The sequence below is a fragment of the Sphaerodactylus townsendi genome, linkage group LG06 (assembly GCF_021028975.2).
Source record: "Sphaerodactylus townsendi isolate TG3544 linkage group LG06, MPM_Stown_v2.3, whole genome shotgun sequence".
Lineage (NCBI taxonomy): Eukaryota > Metazoa > Chordata > Lepidosauria > Squamata > Sphaerodactylidae > Sphaerodactylus > Sphaerodactylus townsendi.
Genome location: NC_059430.1, coordinates 53,342,459 through 53,362,202, shown reverse-complemented (window position 1 = coordinate 53,362,202; position 19,744 = coordinate 53,342,459). Strand labels below are relative to the sequence as shown.

General features: G+C 41.6%; 1 protein-coding gene across 8 annotated transcripts in view; it reads right to left on the bottom strand.

Annotated features, from left to right (window-relative positions):
• The window catches only part of PPFIA2 (PTPRF interacting protein alpha 2), a 320,885-nt gene that overhangs the window by 139,447 nt on the left and 161,694 nt on the right, over positions 1–19,744 (bottom strand). The window lies entirely within an intron of this gene.

Below are 19,744 nucleotides of genomic sequence, written 5' to 3'. Positions count from 1 at the left end.
AACACTAGCGGGCCTATTAAACCCTCAGGCCACAGACATGATGCACGAACATTCTAAGGGTGACAGTTAAACACAGCCAGCTTCATGGCCTGGTGCGCCAGGAAAAAGACATTTTACCTGGCTCAGGTATAGACTTTCATCGATTTGAAGGTCCGATTACTTGCCCAGAACAGGGAGAAACGTCATGTGAAAATTTGGGGGTTATCCGTCCAGCCGTTTTGGCGTTAGGGCGTGACAAACAAAGTCACTGTTAGCTTTTTATATATATAGATTATTTTCCCCTCATTGCTAAATCCAGTAATTCCTCTGTCCAGATTTCTATATGTGCTGAAGTTACAGCTTTGCAGTGTTAAAAGAGAAGTCATTTGTAAATAACATTATCCCTTAAAGTTCCTAGTTTTAATTCAATAATGTGTCCCACATGGAAGGTACATAGCTAGGGCTGTGACCCCAACTATAGGCAGGGGATTCCCTGTCCCCAGCTGCTTCCTCCTGCTGCTGATCAGGTGGCTGGTTGCAGAAGGGGAGGGCCTTAAAAATGAGGGGTAGCTGCATCCCAAAGCAGAATTGTCACTCTTGTCATGCACTGAAAGTGCATTGCAGGCATTGCTGAGGATGGTCTGCTATTTGAACAAAACTCTACAGTAGAGAAAGATAGTCCTGCAGTTGTTCTGCAGTAAAAAAGTTACGGTTCCAGTCCAGTAGCACTTTAGAGATTAACAAGATTTTCGGGGCATAAGCTTCTGAGAATCAAAGCTTCTTTCATCAGACATAAATAGGAATGGAGAGCTGAATTTGTTTATCCTAGTCAGAAGGTAGGAGGAATGTAGTAGAGAACGCTTGCAAAGGATGCACATTGTAATCAGCTTGATTAGAGCAGAGAGGAAATTCTTGGGTACAGAAAATTTGCATTTGTAGTGAGATAAGAATCCTATGTCCCTATTCAGCCTGGAGTATTGGGGGAAGGGGGCTGTCTAAATTAGTGAATGAATTCAACCTCAGCAATCTCACATTGTGATTTCTTCTTGAACTTTCTCTGTTTGAGTACTTCCACTGTATAAAAGAAAGATTTTACCATGAAGTTTTGCCCAAATACTGGAGCATCCCTAACATTTCTTCTACTGTGTGCTGCAAGTGACATCACTACATTGTTGGTGATGTCACTATATCACCAGTGTGGGCTTCCACTGGCCTCCTCCTCTGCTAGTTAGTCCACACCCACTCCCTGCTGGTTGCCAAAGGGGATCTGGCAACCCTACAAATGGTCCAATAGAAACCTGAATCCAGAACAAAGATAATCTGTTTATTTACCTTTCACCAGAATAGTATAATGACAAGTCCAAAAAATTATGTGACTGTTTCTCCAGAAGCAGCACGTACTGTGAACAATTGCGGTGCATCACACTCAGCCTACAAAAATCATCTCATGTCCAATGAACTCATGGGTGGGTAGATTCTGCAATCTCAGGTCTAGATGCTGTGTAGATGCTGCAGTCTCAGGTCTAAAGGGGTTTGGTAGCTTTGAGAACAGAACTCTACTATTCCTCTTGTATTTCCAGGCCTGCTACTCCATTCTATTTGAGATACACTGAATGCTAGTCCCAGTTCCGAGAATACAGAGGAATATAAAAGTGTGTGCATTCTATTGCATTTAAAAAGAATAAAATTTCCATAGGCTTCAAAACAATTAAGGCACCAGAGCCAAGTTTGGAATTAAGATAGTCATTAATTGTGCATATTACTAAAATCTAATGAGAACAGATAAAATTCTGTCTGAAGGGTCTTAAATGGTTTAAATCTGTCACTTTTTGCCTTGAAAGGAACAAATGTGACATCATGACAATTCAAATTTCACTAAAATACAAGACACAATTCCACAAGAAATTGTAAACTGGAATTCATTTGCAGGATTTGTTGAATTTTAAAAGGGATGAGGGGAAAACAAAACACTACAAAGCAGCAGTGAATATTATTTTCTTTAATCACATGGCCTATCAGGAAGTAGCAATAACTTTTAAAATCAAGATACATTATTGTGATGGAATGTTTGATTGTGTCTGTCCTTAAGATTGACTAATGGGAGCTAATGGAATTAAAGTGCTCAGTGAAAAAGAGAGTAGGCTGATGGAATTAGCAGTAATCATGAGCCTGTGTGTAGCAGAACAGCACCCTGCTGCTCACTGAGTGAAAGTTAACTTGTAACAAATCCCAAATGTCTGAATAAATGGCGCTCTGGTTCAGATGTTCAAGTGTGGAGAAACTTTGTAATCATCTACCTGATTCACTCTAATGTTATGCTTAACTCATAAATGAAAGTGACCTTATTTGCTTAACTCTGTAGGTGAGATGTCTCAAGGAAAGACATACGCAAACACACAAATAAAGATCTCATTGAATGCTGGCAGCAAATGAGTGAAACAGTATTTGAGTTCCAACCGTTGGAATAAGCGACTTCTGCATGCCTGGACAATGGGGGTGGTGGTGGTGGTGGTGGTGCTATGTATCTCTAAGCTGTTCTATTGTTTGCTCCACCTACCAACTCCTCCTTCTTCACCCTGCAGCCATTTTCTTTTTTCTTCTCCTTTGTACTGAGCACAATGGTAATGGCTACCTGCTCCTTCTGGGGCTTTCCCACAGAAGCATATCACACTTGCACATACGTGAAGGGACATTAGAATGCCCAGGTGATAGGGAAAGTTATGTCTATAAAGGTTTCTTACTATCTACTTTTCAACTGGAACAACGCTTGTGATCCGAAGTTACTTGAAATAAATGTATGTTTTATGTATTGTCGAAGGCTTTCACGGCCGGAATCATACTAGACTTTAATGGTTTCAGACTTGTATGGAACGTGTTCTAGCAACATTCTCTTCCTGGCGTTTCGCCTGCATCTTGTGGCTGGCATCTTCAGAGGCTGGAAGATGCCAACCACAGATGCGCTTAAACGCCGGAGAGATCTTTGCTGCCAGAACACGCTTTCATACAGCCCGGAAACCACAGCACCCAAATGTATGTTTTCCTTTTTGCATATATTTGTTTGGAAGAGCTCCTCTTCTGCACTCACACCAGGACTGGGCTAATCCATATTTAATCAAATTTCCAACACCAACTCCAACAGTGTCTGATGCAATGTGCAGTGTCTGATGGATGATTGTTAAAGGGGACTGGGCTACCCTATTTGGTGGTGTCCCAAATGAGAGAGAGGTGACTGTGTGTGAGAAGATCAATACTCTATATATTTAAAAGAAGCAAGGAGAGTGGTAAACTATGAATGCCTGACCTACCTGTAACCCTGAACCTGAGTCCCTGGACTCTGAGGACTCTGATATAGAGCCTGAAGACACTGTGGAACCATAGCTGGCTCCTCACAAGGAGGTACAGACTGCAGAGCCAGCTCCAAGCCCTTCCCTACAAGCCACAGCAGAACCTGATGTCATGCAGCTGGGACAACCATCAGGAATCTTAGAAGAGCTAAGTAAGGAGCCAGCTGCATGAATGAGACAAAGGAAGGCTACAGTTGCAGAGCAAAAGGAGAAGTGCTTGCATTGCTGCTAAGTATGGCAGGAGGCCCTGCAAAATGGAGGCATCTGCATCTGGGGATAACTTCGAGTTCCTTGCAAGGGATCCCTAGCCATTTTTTTTGCTTGGTGATTCCTGGCAAAACAAGCTTTTTTTTGGGCTTGGCTCTGCCTGAGTGCAATGAGTGCGCTTTTCGGTAAGCACCACATGCATGGTCTTCCTCTGACTTATGGCTCTTCAAGCCTGCCTGACCTCCTGCCGGTGTCTTGACTCTGGACTGCCTTGACTATGCCTTTGCCTGTTGCTTGTTCTGACTCTGGACTGTTTTGACTATGCCCCATTTGATGCCCACCTGGACTCATGAGTTGTCATGAGTTTCCAGGTAGGAGCAGCAGATCTGGTATTTGGGGAACTGTCTGTATTCTGTATGCTTCCATTCATTTCTGTATTCTGTATGCTTCCATTCATAAATGACCTGGAAGTAGGGGTGGGTAGCGTGGTGGCCAAGTTTGCAGATGATACCAAATTATGTAGGGTGGTGAGAACCACAAAGGATTGCGAAGAGCTCCAAGCGGACCTTGATAAATTAGGTGATTGGGCTAAGAAATGGCAAATGCAGTTCAATGTAGCAAAATGCAAAGTGATGCACATAGGGGCAAAAAATCCAAACTTCACATACTGCGCTACAAGGTCAGCGCTGTCAGTCAGCTGGTATATCAGAAATTCTGGATTTGGGCTAGCCTTAGTTGATAGTTCCACTCGGGAATGTCAACTCAATGCATGGCAGCTGTGAAAAAAGGCAAACCCCGCGCTGCAGATATCACTTCAGGGAAAGGAGTTGATAATAAAACTGCAAGTATATTCAGTTCCTTATATATATAAATCCAAAGGTGCACCCATCTGGGAGTACTAATGTTCAGTTGTGGTTGCCACATCTGAAAAAAGGATATCAAGAGATAGAAAAAAGTGCAAGAGAAGGCACTAGCGAGGGATGATTGAAGGATTGGAGCACCTTCGCTTACTTATGAGGAGAGGCTGCAGCATTTGGGACCCCTTTAGTTTGGAGAGGAAGACGTCCTGAGGAGTGGATATGATTGAAGTCTATAAAATTATGCATGGGGTAGAAAATATTGACAGAGGAGAATTTTTTCTCTCTCTCACCAACACCAGAACAGAGGGGCATTCATGGCCGAAATGCTGGGGAAGAATTAGGACTAATAAAAGGAAATACTTCTTCACACAACGCAGTGTGATTGAAAGTTTAAAGAATATACTCTCAAGCCACAGGAGGTGGTGATGGCCACTAACCTGGATAGCTTTAAAAAGGGCTTGGACAGATTTATGGAGGAGAAGTCGATCTATGGCTACCAATCTTGATCCTCCTTGATCTCAGATTGCAAATGCCTTAGTAGTATTCGGAGCTCGAGGCAAGCAGCAGAAGGCCATTGCTTTCCCACATCCCGCACATGAGCTCCCCAAAGGTACCTGGTGGGCCACTGCGAGTAGCAGAGTGCTGGACTAGATGGACTGTGGTCTGATCCAGCAAGCTAGTTCTTATGTTCTTATGTTCTTTATCTTTAGCTATGTATGCTTATTGTGGAATGACCTTCACATGAGAGCTTCAGAGGATTTATCTAAGGCAGGGGTAGGGAACCTGCGGCTCTCCAGATGTTCAGAAACTACAATTCCCATCAGCCTCTGTCAGCATGGCCAATTGGCCATGCTGGTAGGGGCTGATGGGAATTGTAGTTCCTGAACATCTGGAGAGCCGCAGGTTCCCTACCCCTGATCTAAGGCTTTTGGGGGTGTACATTTGTACCAGCTGTAGAATAACCATTGCTGGCTAATTGGGGTTGGGAGGAGGTGCTAAGGTAGTTTTGCTGAATTTTTCACGCCCATTTTCAGATTGGATAATGATCTTGTCCTAAGGGAAACTTTCCTTTCCCAACCAACAATGATGACCTGGTTAGTGGGGTGCAGAACAAGCTCTGCTTTGCTAGAGAGGTTAAAAACAATTTAAAAGGCTTTTTTGGTTATGTCCATAGCAAAAGGAAGAACAAGGAAATGGTAGGGTTACTGCATGGAGAAGATGGCAAAATGCTAACAGAGGACAGAGAAAAGGCAGAATTACTCAACACCTTCTTTCCCTTGAACAGGAGGCTGGTCTATATGGATTGTGAGTCTGATCCAACAGGGCACATCTTGTTCTCATAGCTAGACATGAGTACAAGAAAACCCAGGAGGCTCACATTCAGTAACGCCATTTTACAGAATTGGTGCCATTAGACAAATACTTCCCCAATGATACAGGCAATCCCAAATGCCAGATTGCCAGTGCAATCCTTAACAGTGTTATACTTTTTTAATTCCACTTGGCTTAAAATGGTATAATTCTTTTTAGAATTGCACTGTCAGTCTCAGCTTGATTTCAGTAAGGTATGAAGGGACAGATGCACAAGAGAATACAAGTAGTGTAAATGGGCTGTAGGAATTCAGACCACAGAGGCTTAACAGGAAACTTGCTGCACAAAAGAGCACTTTGCCATATGGCTGTAATTATATGACAAATAGATGGGCTTTCACTTATTTGACAATCAAAGTTCGTAAATTTCTTGAGTTGTAAAACAAGAAGATAAAAAGATTCTGATGAGGTTCACCAGGGTAAAACTACATTTTACATGTGAGATCAGTCTGCAATCAGATATTCTTCTGTTATCTTTAATAATATAGAACAATTACAAGTACAGTAGAAAAGGGAACAAACTATGTCTTTCTCTGTAAAAATCACCCCCCCTCACAGCTCCTAATATATGTAGTTGAGATATAGAAACAGACTGCATCTTCTCATGCTCTGCATTCCAACCCCACTTGCTTCTGTTTTATTTATGCATTGATGTTCTCATTAGAATTTGGTTTGGAGGATACAAATCAAATCTAATGTGTATTTTTCACGGAACTGTCAAGGTGTTTTAAATACCACTCATTTAATTCATATTGAAAAAAACCTTATCAGCGCCTATGCATTATAAATAGAACTTTATTGGTTTCTAGTTGTCTCTTTGTAAAAGTAATGATGCAGAAGAAATCAGATTCACATCTTGACCTGTTTAGCATTTCTTATTGCTAAGCACAAATAGGATAAAAATAATTGTTATAATTGGAAGGTTACTCACAGACAAGATTTCCTGGCTTTAAAAATAACATAGTGACACATATTCAAAAATTTAGCTGAGAAAAAAGAAAAACAGTGTGTGATTTCAACAGATGTTCCTGATCAAGGTTGGTGAAGATACTGAGATTAGTGACATCCTGCAGAAACAAACCTAATAATCCCCTGTATGAAAAGCTATGATCATTCAAGCTATTAAAAGAGTGTTAAAAGCATAGCAGGGAGAATAAAATCCTAGCCATTAATTAAACACCTTGGCCATCAATCAGTGACAGAATCATCCTCACTGCCAAACTTTTAAAAGTATAATGAGAAATATACACAGCTGGAATAAATCCATTAACACTCTTCTCTGCTGCAGATGCAAGTGTTAAAAGAAATATTTTAAAATAGTGTTGTCGTTGTACCAATTTGTGTTTTTAATGTTCCAGTGCAGAAAAGGATTCCATGGTTGTAGCTCAACATGGTCAACTAAAGGATACCCATATGACTGTAGGATAATCAGTATCATGGAGAGAAACACATTTTATGGTGACATGCCTCTGAAGGCTCCAGCCATAGGTGCGGGGTGAAACTCTTGAAATAAAAATTACCAGGCCACAGTCACACAGCCCAGAAAACCCACAACAGCCAGTTGATTCTGGCTGTGAAAGCCTTTGACAATACAGTAGAGTAATATCTTGATCAAGCCCATCAAAATGTCCTGAAACAATGAGCAATTTTTCTAGCTTCAGTTTTTGTGATGAGTTCCTCACCAATGTGTCATATTTTTGTTGGTCCTAACAAAAGTATTACCCTGCTGTTGACTCTGAACACATCGGAATAAAAAAACATGAATAGCTTCAGTGTTTGAAAAATTTACTGTGACTTCATGGGCAGGGTAGGTAAACCCTGCTTTACAAGCTAAATGATAAAATCATGAATGGTTCATTGAACTACAAATACAATTAGGTGATATAGTAAAACAATTATGGAGATGAAGGTGACAAAGTGTTGAGCATATTTATTTGTTTGATGGCTTTACTTATACTTCCTGTTCTCTCCAATGGAAATCCAAAGCGGTTTACAACATTTTCATTTTAGCCCTGTGAAGTAGATTAGGGTGAGGGTGTATAACTGAATGTCCAACATCACCAAGGAAGCTTCCATGGCAGAGTTGGGATTGGAATCTGGGTCTTCCAGATCTTCATATGACACCAACTAGTAACTACTATACTAACTGGACATCCCTAAGCTCAGTTTTAGCTCTACAAAGTCTTCTGATTCTCATATCATGTCTTCATAGTTTCAAAGACACTTCACTGAGAAAAGTGGAAAAATGACATTTGTGTCATTGGCAGGGAAAACAAAGTTTATTCCTGTACTTTATAAGATGAAATAGTGGTTGCCTGCATCGCCAATAGAGGAAACGGTTTTGGGAACAACTCAACTAATGATGGGTGGCACAATGAATCCCTGGAGCAGCAGAAAATGGCAGGCGTGAACTGCGGATAAATTGAAAATGGGAGCTTTATACTCAGGTGGGAAAAATAAGATATTTCCTACTTTCTGCAAAACAAGCAGGAGATGTCTTCAACTCGTGTTGGGGGAAAAGATCACTAGCTTAGCATTTTGCAAAAAACCCAGAGCTGAGAAGAAATAAAATGTCCTGAGGATGTAACCTCTGCTTGTGGGTTCTGTGGGGCAGAACTTGGAAGGAGTTTGCAACAACTAAATTTTAAATAAAATGGTTTACTTTCTTTAATATATGACACTTATCAAATATTAGCATTTAACTGAACACTCCAAGGTCCTGTTCAAGTTTCATTCCACGTCCTTCTAATTACATTCTGATAATGCCAAGTCCATTCTTCCTGCTGGTGGTTGGCTCATGAAGACTTCATAAGCTTGGTGAACTGGATTCAAGATGATGAAGGTTTCCAAAAGCACTTTCACCCATTACATACACAAAAACCCTTAAACAAGGTGTTAAAAGCTTATAATAATATATTCAGGTCCCAGCCTGGTAGCCTTACTTCCTCCAACCTCATGAGTACAGCAACCTTCTGTTTCCTTCAGACTCCACCCCTTTCTGGGTCATGTTAACATAGGGGTTACAAGGACATCTTGGGGGAAAAGCTGTGCAAACTTGCTCCCCCAAAACACTCCTTTTCACATCCTCAAGGAATTTTATTTGTATTGTGCAGAAAACACCATTTCCAGCATGTGGAACTGTGCCTGGAAACAAACATGGGACAAAAAAAGTGATATTGTCTCTGTGACTCATTTCAGTCAATGTTCTGGCTGCAGGATTCTCTACCAATTGAAGTTTCCAAATACTTCTCAAGGGCAGCCCCAGGTAGAGCATATTGCAGTAATCTAATCAGGCCATGCACCACAGTAGTTAGATGTTTTCTGCCCAGAGAAGCCTTAAACTAAAAGAGAGGAGAGGTAGGTTCCTCTTCTCATCCTTCCCACCAGAAGAAAAGCTCTGGACCAGATTCCACCATACTCCTCTTCCTATTCTGCCCTGCAGGTTTCTTTTTTCTCAGAAGGATTCCCTTACCATTATCAACACTGCTTGCCCTGAGTGACTTTCTGCTGGCTAGTTGACTGCCTGTCTCACATTCAGCTGGTGCACCTCCCTTGCTCTGCCCAAATTGCAGAAGTAAGATTGAAATAAGCAGGACGGGGTTGCCAGGTGAGGAAAGATGAGCTTGACCGTTGAGGTGAATAACAATGGTTGTGGGATGAGAAAATCACTGTCTCCCTCCACCCATGCCTAGTTTGTGCCTCTGGCAAGCAAACCTTCTGGATGCATCAATCTTGATCAAGCTGACAGTCCCCACTGCAAACCTTTCAGAGCTGTCCATCAGGCAGAAATTCTGGCAGGAGAAAGGAAATGAGGTCCGAGGGAATGAAGAGTATGTTTTAATGCTGTGACCCGCTCTGAGCCCCATGGGGATAAGGCATGATATAAATTGAAAATAAATAAATATCTGAAGTTTAACTATACAGGTTTTGGAGGAGGGGAGGGATCCTAGACTGTCAACCCACTGGGATGATAACACTTCCAGTTTTGCATCACAAGTGAAGTCATGCATCAGTGCCATGTCAAAGAGACTGTCCCCTCCTCCCCAATTCTCTTGGGAGACCTGACCCCCTACCATTTACACATTGCAACCAGTACATTTTCAAGTTAATGTTTGTTCACAATGTTAAATGATATCATGGAACAAGGGCAATGCTTTTCAGCTTTGTACAGAGCCTCTGGTATTACACTGTTGGATTTTAAAATACATTTGTATCAAGTATAATCAGGAAAAAAATCTCTCTGATTTTTATTTGCAGATAAAACTGAAAGAAAATTTCCAGATCAGACAGAAAAACAAATGAATATTCAAAAAGTCATATCCTCAGGTTAAACCCAGCCATTCTTAATTCTCATTGATTTATAAGATCAGCACTATCTAAATTAGAAAAGACAGCACTGCCTGTGTAAATTACCCCTTTTCAGACCTTTTAAACTGAACTTTCATTTTGCTATGAATCACACTCTAAAGCTTTCTTACAAGGAAAAGGTCAAATAGTTTGAAAGATAAATTGGATCATTTCCTCCTTGTATCACAGGCCAAAGCTTATTACAGTGTGTGTGTGTGTAGAGAGAGAGAGGTTTTTCCCCTCTGACTTCTGTTTTATACACAAAATTACAATTTATACCTTGCCCCAGGGAACCTACTGAATTGATATATATTTCTCTTCTGTAGGGTTATTTTGAGATATAAGGATAAGCAATGCTATTTCTGCACTATCAAAAAAAATGTACCTCACATTTCTGAGTTTTGTTCAAGGCTGCTTACAGAGATCAATATTAATTTTAAAAGAACTTAAAGAACCATAGTATAAGGCAAATTTAAAACACTGGTCTAGAATGCAATCCAATATATCCCACCAAAAAAATCAATGAACAGAGAGGCCATGCTTTGGGATGGAAATAGAACTGCCAACTCCTGGATGGGAAGTACTGGAGATTTAGGGGGTAAAGCCTTGGAAAGGTTTGGGGAGGAAGCTCAGCAAGGTGATAGAGTCCACCCTCCAGAGAAGCTATTTTCTGTGGCAAGCCAAGTCAAGTTAGGGAGTCATCTTCCAGGGTAAACTAAGTTATAAGAAAACACTGTTTGCAGCTGTATTACCTTGCATCCCTAGCAATAATGATGGGTCCACTATAACTAAGGTTCTTGACGATCCGCAAGGGCCAACTGAATCCCATCAAAAGTGGGACGAGCATTACCCTTCAAAGCCTCCACCACTACATTTCTCAGAAACAAAAGCCATGTGATATATCCTATCAAAATCAACCAAAATGTTTTAAAACAATAAGCAAGCATTTCAGTTCTTTAGAACTCTTTAACAGACTGAAAAAAAAAATTATGGGCAGGAGGTGAAAAACAGATGTTTCAGGTCGTTTTCTTAAGTCCTTGACTTATCAATATCCTGTATAAAATGCTGAGCAGATATGCAGATTTAATATGTTGCCAGTACCAAGTTACACACGTGGCCTGCTGGGAAAACCCCAGACAGACAGACAGACAGACAGACAGACAGACAGACAGACAGACAGACAGACAGACAGACAGACAGACAGACAAATAAAGAATCCAAAAATGCAAAACTGGCACCAGCAACATATTAAATCTGCATATCTAATAAGCATTTGACACATGAAACTGACAGGACAAGTCCAAAACATAATGGCCTAAAAGATCTGTGCCTACCCCCTTTTCTTTGTTTTTTTTCTCTCCCTCTTTTTTAAAGGAAGACTTCTAGAGAACTTGGAAAGTTTGCACACTACATTAGGGTTGCCAGTTCTAGACAGGGAAAATATTGGATATCTAGGAACAGAACCTTCAAAGGGTTCAGTTTGGGGAGGGGAAGGAACTCAGCAGGGATAGAGTCCAGTCTCCAAAGCTGCCATTTTCTGTAGGGGAACTGATCTCTGTAGTTTGGAGATGAACTTTAATTCCAGGAGAACATCAGACCCTGGGGGCTGGCAAACCTCCATAGCATCTTTCAAGCATTTTGGATGGAGGGAAGACGGCTGCATAGGAAGGTCTCCAAAGAAACCTTTCTGGTGTTCCTTCAAGCACAAGAGTGTCTAAGTGTGCCAGGTTTCTGGGGCTTGTAGGGTGCAGGAAAACAGACACAGAGCCCTGATTGTGTGATCAGGCATAGAATTGGATCCAGAATGAGAAAAAGTAATTTATTACCATTTGTTTCTTTTAAAATAGCTTTTTTTGTAGAACAAAATGAAGCACATCAGTAGGAGTTGGGGAGTGTGTGATTTCTTCCATGCTGCTGGAAACAGTGTTTCATCTATAAAAATTTCTTTGGGCATATAATTTCTAGAATAGCTGATTCCAAGTACCAACTTCAGGTATCCCTGGAAAAACATGTCCGTAGGCTTTTTGTAACCAAGGCATTGCGATACATTCAGTACTCTTTGAGAGTATTGGCGTTTTGTATCCAAGGCATTCAGGACTCTTTAGATTTTGTTTGGAATGCTGAGCTTTACAGAATGGAGTGATTTATAGTTTTAATTAATACCCATAACTCATTTAAAAATTCCCCCATCTATTCTGCTATCTTGTAAAAACAAAGGTCAAAATTGGGTCTTCCAAGAATATAAGCATCCACATTTAGCTGATTATCAAAAAGCACCATTAATTGGAAACAATCAAATAAAAACCTTTCAACAAAAAGTCCATCATAGTTTTCTAATTTTGCAGATCTTTACATTTTTAAACCAGGCAGCACTGAAATATTTTGACATTTAGTACTAACAGGAATGTGTGGCACTGAACATTGCCTGCTGGGAATACCCCAGACAGACTGACAAGACAAGACAGACAGAAAAAGAAAGAATCCAAAAATGGAAAACTGGCACCAGCAACATATTAAATCTGCATATCTAATAAGCATTTTACACATGAAACTGACAGGACAAGTCCATCTCCAGCTTTTTGAAGGTTTGGGTCTGGTAGAGATCTGGATGGGAGATCACTGGGAACCCTGTGGTGGTCATCTTGAGTTTCAAAGAAAAGAGTGTATCTTGAATCATACTGTTTTGCAAATTCTTAATATTTGATCTGTGAATAATGCTAATGCAATTTGGTATATCTCAACTTTTATGATGCTTCATCTTGTGCGTGACTGTTTATTTACATCTTCCAATGGCACAATCTTACCTTGTTGTGATATTGTATAAAATAACATAATTTCTGGTTTATGTTATTACTGGTGTTAGTCCTATAACTAATCTTCACGATGCTGTAGTTCTAAGCACACAAGCCCTGCTGAGCTCAGTGGGGTCTTCTGAGTAAATAGGATAAAGCTCTAGCACATGATGCATGACCCATTGGAAATGTCCTAAATGTGAACCTATGTGTATTTGAATTCTGCTACTTTAAAATCTTATATACATTCTTTAATATTATTACATCACTAATCCAGGATCATCAAACAATTTGGCAGATGTTTTCATTTGTCATTTCCACTTAAACTCCCTTTAGCCACACTGGGATTAAATTGTGAGACTGTTTCCTTTAAGAACATCTCCTTTTTAAATTTCTGCCATAAGAGAATGTTAAATGTTAGAGGACATTAAAGGCACAATACAATACATTTGCAGCTCTAACAGGAATTATAAGGGATTCTCCCTGCCAAGTTGCAAATAGAAAAATGAATGGACCTATTGATGCAGAGGGATGAATTCTTCATCGACCTTTCCCAATGCTTAATCCTGATGCAGATGGGAGGTAGAATCCCATTTTTAAACAGAGGCTATGAGGTATCCAAGACATTAGCAGCACTACTGAGGTCATCATTTTTTGAAGAAAGCAACCAATAAGTCTTATGCTCATCATTGCCTCACAGACTTGTGAAAACATCAGCTGAGTCAAGGGTGAATCTCTGAGATCCTGGCTGTGTCACTGGGGCTGGCCTTGCTTTAACTGTGTCTGTCACATATGATCCTTGCCTTTCCGTTTCCCCATTTTGTTTGCTAGCACACCAATATCTTCACAGGTAGACACTACATTTTTTCAATAATTGGGCCAATAAGGTCGTATATACCTGCTCTATGATTTTTTTTTTAAAAAGTAATTAGGTATCCTTGCACATACAAGATTCACAGAGCAGTGAAGCAGTCTTAAGCTTTGTGGGGGTGGGTTGAAAGGAGAGGTTTAGGGTGGGGGATAGCTTTACAATTACAGAAGGATAGCTTTACAATTGTGTGCATCTTCTAGACCCATGGTGGTGAACCTTTGGCACTCCAGATGTTATGGACTACAATTCCCATCAGCCCCTGCCAGCATGGCCAATTTAGTGACTGGAAACTGAGTGACTGGGAACTCCATACAGTTCAATGAATGTAGGCTCCATTCAACCATTGTCAGGTACTGAGACTGAAGTCAATAAGCAGGATCAGAAGTCTTTATTGCGGGATGCTGGATCAGAAGTCTTTACTGATAACAGCTAGTACCTGGCTTTCATAAAACCAGTTCTGCCAGATTACCAAAATACAGTTGCCTTTATCGCTTTGGAGTTCCTGCCATAAATTCCCTCTCCCGGTTTCCCATGAAATGTGAGAATGATGCAGTGGAAGAAAGATGTTTGGGAGTTGAGCGTCTCAAGGCCAGTGCAGTGATAGTTGTCAGCCACCTGCCACCTGCTGGGAAGGAGCCAGGGTTGCTCCTAGTTATCTACAGTTGCAAGCATCAAAGGAAAATGAAATGAAAGGAAAAAGGTCCATTAACATAACATATCCCCTCAGCCAGGTGTGAGACTACACCTATCCCCTGCGTATTGATGGCAGGTGTCAATTCTGACAAGCATTCAACTAAATATATGTTGGTCAGAGGCAAGACTTTCCTTTATAATCTTGTTCTCTGCTCATGTTCATTCATCACAGCTAATGGAGAAGGGAAGCATTTCACAAAATTAAATCTATCCATTTGAACTGAGCCCCCACCCCCGCCACACACAAATCTTTATTATATTAGGGCTACAATCCTAAAAACATATTTTGAACATATGAACCAGATGAGTTCACAAAGAAACTTTAATTATGTAATTATAACTGTGGACCAAGTCATATTTTTGTAACATCTGTATTTCCCTAGGGTAATGTTGATCTAAATCTGTATCACACACCAGTTGTTACTCCTGTTCCCAATTTACAGAGAAATTTAATTTGGATTAAGAGTTTTTATATTTGTGTCTGAGAATGATGCTGGGTATACTTTTTCTTTACCTTGTATTCCCTCATCTATGAAAAAGATGTGGAATACCTTTCTGTTTCAGACTAAATTAGCTAGGAAAACCCAGTTTAATAGGAAGTCCAGTTCCATTGTTGTTGTAGCTGCAGCTGTGCAAACAATAACAAAAATAGGACCTTATTTCTGACAACCCAGGCAGAGACTTGCCAAACAGTATAAAATAAGGAATTTACTGTTTGGAGCTCATAGCAGTGACGTAAGTATAGATTTTTTATGGGGAGGGGTTTGGGGGTGGGTCCATGCCCCCACCCCCTCCCTGAGGGCATGGCCACGCCTCCCCAAGCCCCACCCCCAGACTCAGTGCTTATAAAAGCAGCTCCCCTGCCCCCCCACCAGCTGGGCTCCCAGGCAGCAGCTGGCAGTCCCTTCTGCCCTCCCCTCCAGGCAGAGGTGTAGCTAGGGAAAATGGAGCCCAGTGCAAAATCTGAGTTTTGCGTGCTCCGCATGGGTGGCTGCTGGAATCCACTCCCAAACAGTATCACTTTCAATGGTGTTTAAACTAGGGAGCCCAGATTCTCCTTTTTAATCCACCTTAAAGGGAGAATCTGGGTGTAACGGACTTGACCCACCCTAAAGGGCTGGTGTGAAGCAGGCCTGCTGAAAGAGGCCTGGGTGACAGTAAAAGTAAGGCAGCAGGCCCTAATTTAAATAAAAGCAAGGTGATTGGTTGATGGAAGGCACTGTTATGCCTGGCCAATGAAAGGGGGCGCTAAAACGCTGCTAGAGAAGAAAGACAGAGAGAGCCTGTCAGACAGTTCTTGGTTGGGAGTTCTGAAGAGAACAGCTTGTGTTCAGTTGAGAGCAGAGTCTGTGGAGTGAAGTCTCTCAGCTCTGTCTCTGGTGAAAAGGAATTCTGGTCCAGCTCAGATAGCTGGCAGGATTCTAGTGACTCTCCTCAAGCGAAGGAAGCTTGTGAGAGGAAGGAAGGCACTGGCTTTTTGGTGCAGAGTGAAGCGCCGGCCAGAGGCTTGTCAGTAGACCAGACCCAGGAGTCTGTCCTGCCCAGTTCAACACCAGTCTTGGGAGGCCCAGTCCAGTGGCAGTTTGGCCAGTTTGGGACAGTGGGAGAGGGAGGCTTGTATGCCAGAATCTCACAGGGTATAGACTGGGTGTGTGTTGATTCAGTGGGGTGAGGTACAGCAAAAGACTAGTGTCTGTCAGTAAAGGAGTTTGATATTTTAAAGAAAAACTTTTCACTGAAGAGACACCTGCATGTGTCTCTGTGTGTGTGAAACTAAAGTGCCAACAACGTCTCTGAAACCTAAGTGCAAAGAACCTCTCCGTAACCACCAAGCGTTAGTACCTCTCTGAGCCAGTTTAAGAAGCCTTTCTTTTGTTTTTAAAATAAATGTAATTCGTTGTGTTCAAGTTACCCTCGTGCCAGCCTGCGTTTGTGTGTGTAAGAGTGGGGAAGTGCCTGGCTGTGAGACTAGAATCCCAACTAGGTTGAGTTCCCTCCATTTTTGTTTATGGGACCCTTTATTATACTTGGCAGCCAGAGGCCAGTTTTGGGACTCCTAGTTTATTCTCTTTTTATGGTGGCAGCAGAATAAAAAGAAGATCCCTGAACACCAGCCTGGGATATTTTGGGTGGCAAAGGAAAACCCCACTGGTCATTTTAGTGGGAACCTTGATTGAAGGCCACCCATCCTGTTACAATTGGTGGCTAGTGGTGGGGTCATATCTCTCCCTCGCCCTTGAAAATAAGCGTCCCCAGTTAAAACAACATTGAAAGTGATGCTGTTTGGGGATGGATTATCCCCCACCCTGAAACAGCATCACTTTCAATGTTTAACTGGGGATCTCAGATTCTCCCTTTAAATCCATGTCGAAGGGGGTGGATTTAAAAGGAAAATCTGGGGAAATTTGGGGGGTGCCTGCTGTCAGGGGTCCAATTCTTAAGCTATCAGCACTAAACTTTCTGGGTATCTTTAAGAGACTCTCCTGATGATACCACCCAGGTTTGGTGACGTTTGTTTCAGGGGGTACAAAGTTATGGACCCTCAAAGATGTAGCCCCCATCTTCTATTAGCTCCCATTGGAAACAATTGGGGATGGGGGCACCCCCTTTGGAAGTCCATAACTTTGGACCCCCTGAACCAAACTTCACCAAACCTGGGTGGTATCATCAGGAGAGTCTCTCAACAAATCTCTGAAATTTGGTGCTGCTGGCCTAAAAACTGCTCCCCCTGCAGGCCAAAAACAGAAAAAACACTAAAAAATACAACCCCCCCCCCATGGGGGGTGGAGCTTCGGACATGTAATGGGAGGGTTGAACCCAAGAACCCCCCCCCCCTACCTACGTCCTTGGCTCATAGTATGTGGAGGCAGCAGCAGCCTAAAACTTTTCCCTATACTATCTGACAAAAGTGCTAATCAAAGTATTGCCAGTGATATGATACTCTTATGAAAGGTAGACCTGTGATCTCTGTTAGTTCCAGGTTAAGATGTAATCAGTTGGCGCTTGGTAGGAGGTGCTGCCTCCCTCAGCTGCCTTTTTGCTTTGTCACCATGCATGAGATGGAGCAGATAGTGCTCTTTTCCTCTACATTCCCCAGACACCTTGAAACACTGTGTGACAATCCTTACAGCCAGTTAGGACTTCCTATGCCCCCATGAGAGTTCAGGAAATCTTATTGGACTTCTGCAGGCAGATGCACTGTTTTAAGATGTTGGCTGTATAAGGAGCCAAGGAGCAATAGCTGCTCTAGTTTTTTCAGCTGGAGGGGGCCAAAGTTCAAATGGAAGCAGAAAGGGTGAATTGCAAATGAAGATGAGGGCAAGACAGCAGTAGTGGTAAGTGTATCTCCACCCCTCCAATTTGACAAAATGCCTCTTTACAGAGCCACTTTCTGCACACCCTTTTAAAGATGCCTTAGGGATGTCTTAAAAAACATCTGCTGATTTTTTTCTAGGCAGCACAGACAAATAAAGCACTAGAGGAAACAGTGGGTTTTTCTCTCCCCCACCCCCGCCCCCTGCCTCTTGAATCCTCTGTGTTGCCCACCATTTGCTGAAGGTTTCCCACGGAGGTTTCCTCTGCTTGCGTCATGCCCACTCACTTTTTCCATGTGTAAAGTACATGAATAAGGTTGGTTTTTCCTAGCATTCTTGGGAACATGTCAATTTTCCTTTTTTCCAATGAGATACCTTCAAAGTTATGCACATTCAAAATATGCACATACTGCCGATTCTCATATTGAGTCTGCATAGCTTCAAAGGTATCTCATTGAAAACAAAAAAGGAAAAATAACATGTATCTGAGATTGTCAGGAAAAACTAACTTTATTCATGTACTTGTCAGCTGCATGTGGTACTTTGCCACAAAATGTGAAGCTTGTGGCTAGGGAAGCTGGTTAGTGGAGCAGTTTCACCGTCTTCTGGCTTGTCTCCCCTTGGTCACATCCTTTTCCCTGGCTGCACTCCCATGCTTTGCTATGGGACAGTGAGGCCAAAAGTGGTGGCAAGAGCCTGTGCGTGGCAGTCAGAGATGGAAGTACCTTGCTCACAGAAACTAACCCTGGGAGCAGTGGCATACTGTTATAAAATGGACACAACCCATTGTACCCAGCCCCCAGGTGAACTCCATTTTAAAGTGGAGTCATGCTGCCTTGGGGTGCCCTGCACATCCCACTCCCCAGTGCTGAGAAAGAATGGCGCCTGGGTCAAATGACTTTCCCTGTTCCCTAGATATGCCATTCCCTGGGAGTTGACAGCAATTTATAAAACCTGCTCTTCAGCTATGCAGTGACCTGAACTGAATTTGGACCATGGGGATGCTGATTTTCCTTGCGCCATTTCAGGTCAGGAAAACAGCATTTAAGGATAAGGCTTAACTCACCTCTCCACCATGTGCCAGGGTTTCAATGTAAATTGAGCCCCCAGTTACTCAAATGTTTTAAAAAAATTGCTGGGAGCATGAAACACAAAGCATCTGAGCATGTCTGGTTTAGTCCTGAGACTGCAACCCAAAGACCTACTTTATGCTCATAGAGTCAGCTTTTAACTAAAAAAAAGCAGACTAATGAGTTTTAAAAGTGGTTAACCATATATCATGTGTAAGCAGAAGGTCTGCTGTGTGAAAAACAGAAGCCCCAAGACCCTGATGGACTTTTCTCTACAACTCAGCTACTTCTAAAATATGTAGCCAAATTGTAATTGTAAGCCACTTTAAGATAGAGAAAAGAGGGATATAAAACCCAACACTACTACTACTACTTCTTCAAACTGAGTATATTTATACCTTTGCTGCTCATTCTAATATTTTTAAAACAGTTTAGCAGAAGTTATGTACAGAAAAAAAGATGCATATGTACACCTTATTTTTTTTTAATGTGAATTATCATGGCAGAACAAGAATTCCTTAGGAACAGGAATCTCTGGCAATCTTTGCAGAGCCCCTTTACAGTATTTTAAAAAAACACAGAGAAGGACCCCCTCAATGTTTTTGATCCTTCAAGCACATAATTATTACATATGTATATTTCTTGGTTTGTAACAAAATGTGCATGTAATTATAAAATTGTGTGTCTAATATTCGTTCTTGTCTTGGGAATCTCAAACATCTGAAGTTTATTTTCGGTGACTCTTACATTAAACAGGTTTGGCCACCTCTGGCTTATGGCACAGTTAAACAAAGCAAGATTTTAACTTGTATTTATGGGCATTAACATAACACTGAAGACAGCAAGGTAAAAATTAAAACATTTCACTTCCATTTAACTTTTCAACTGTGATCCTA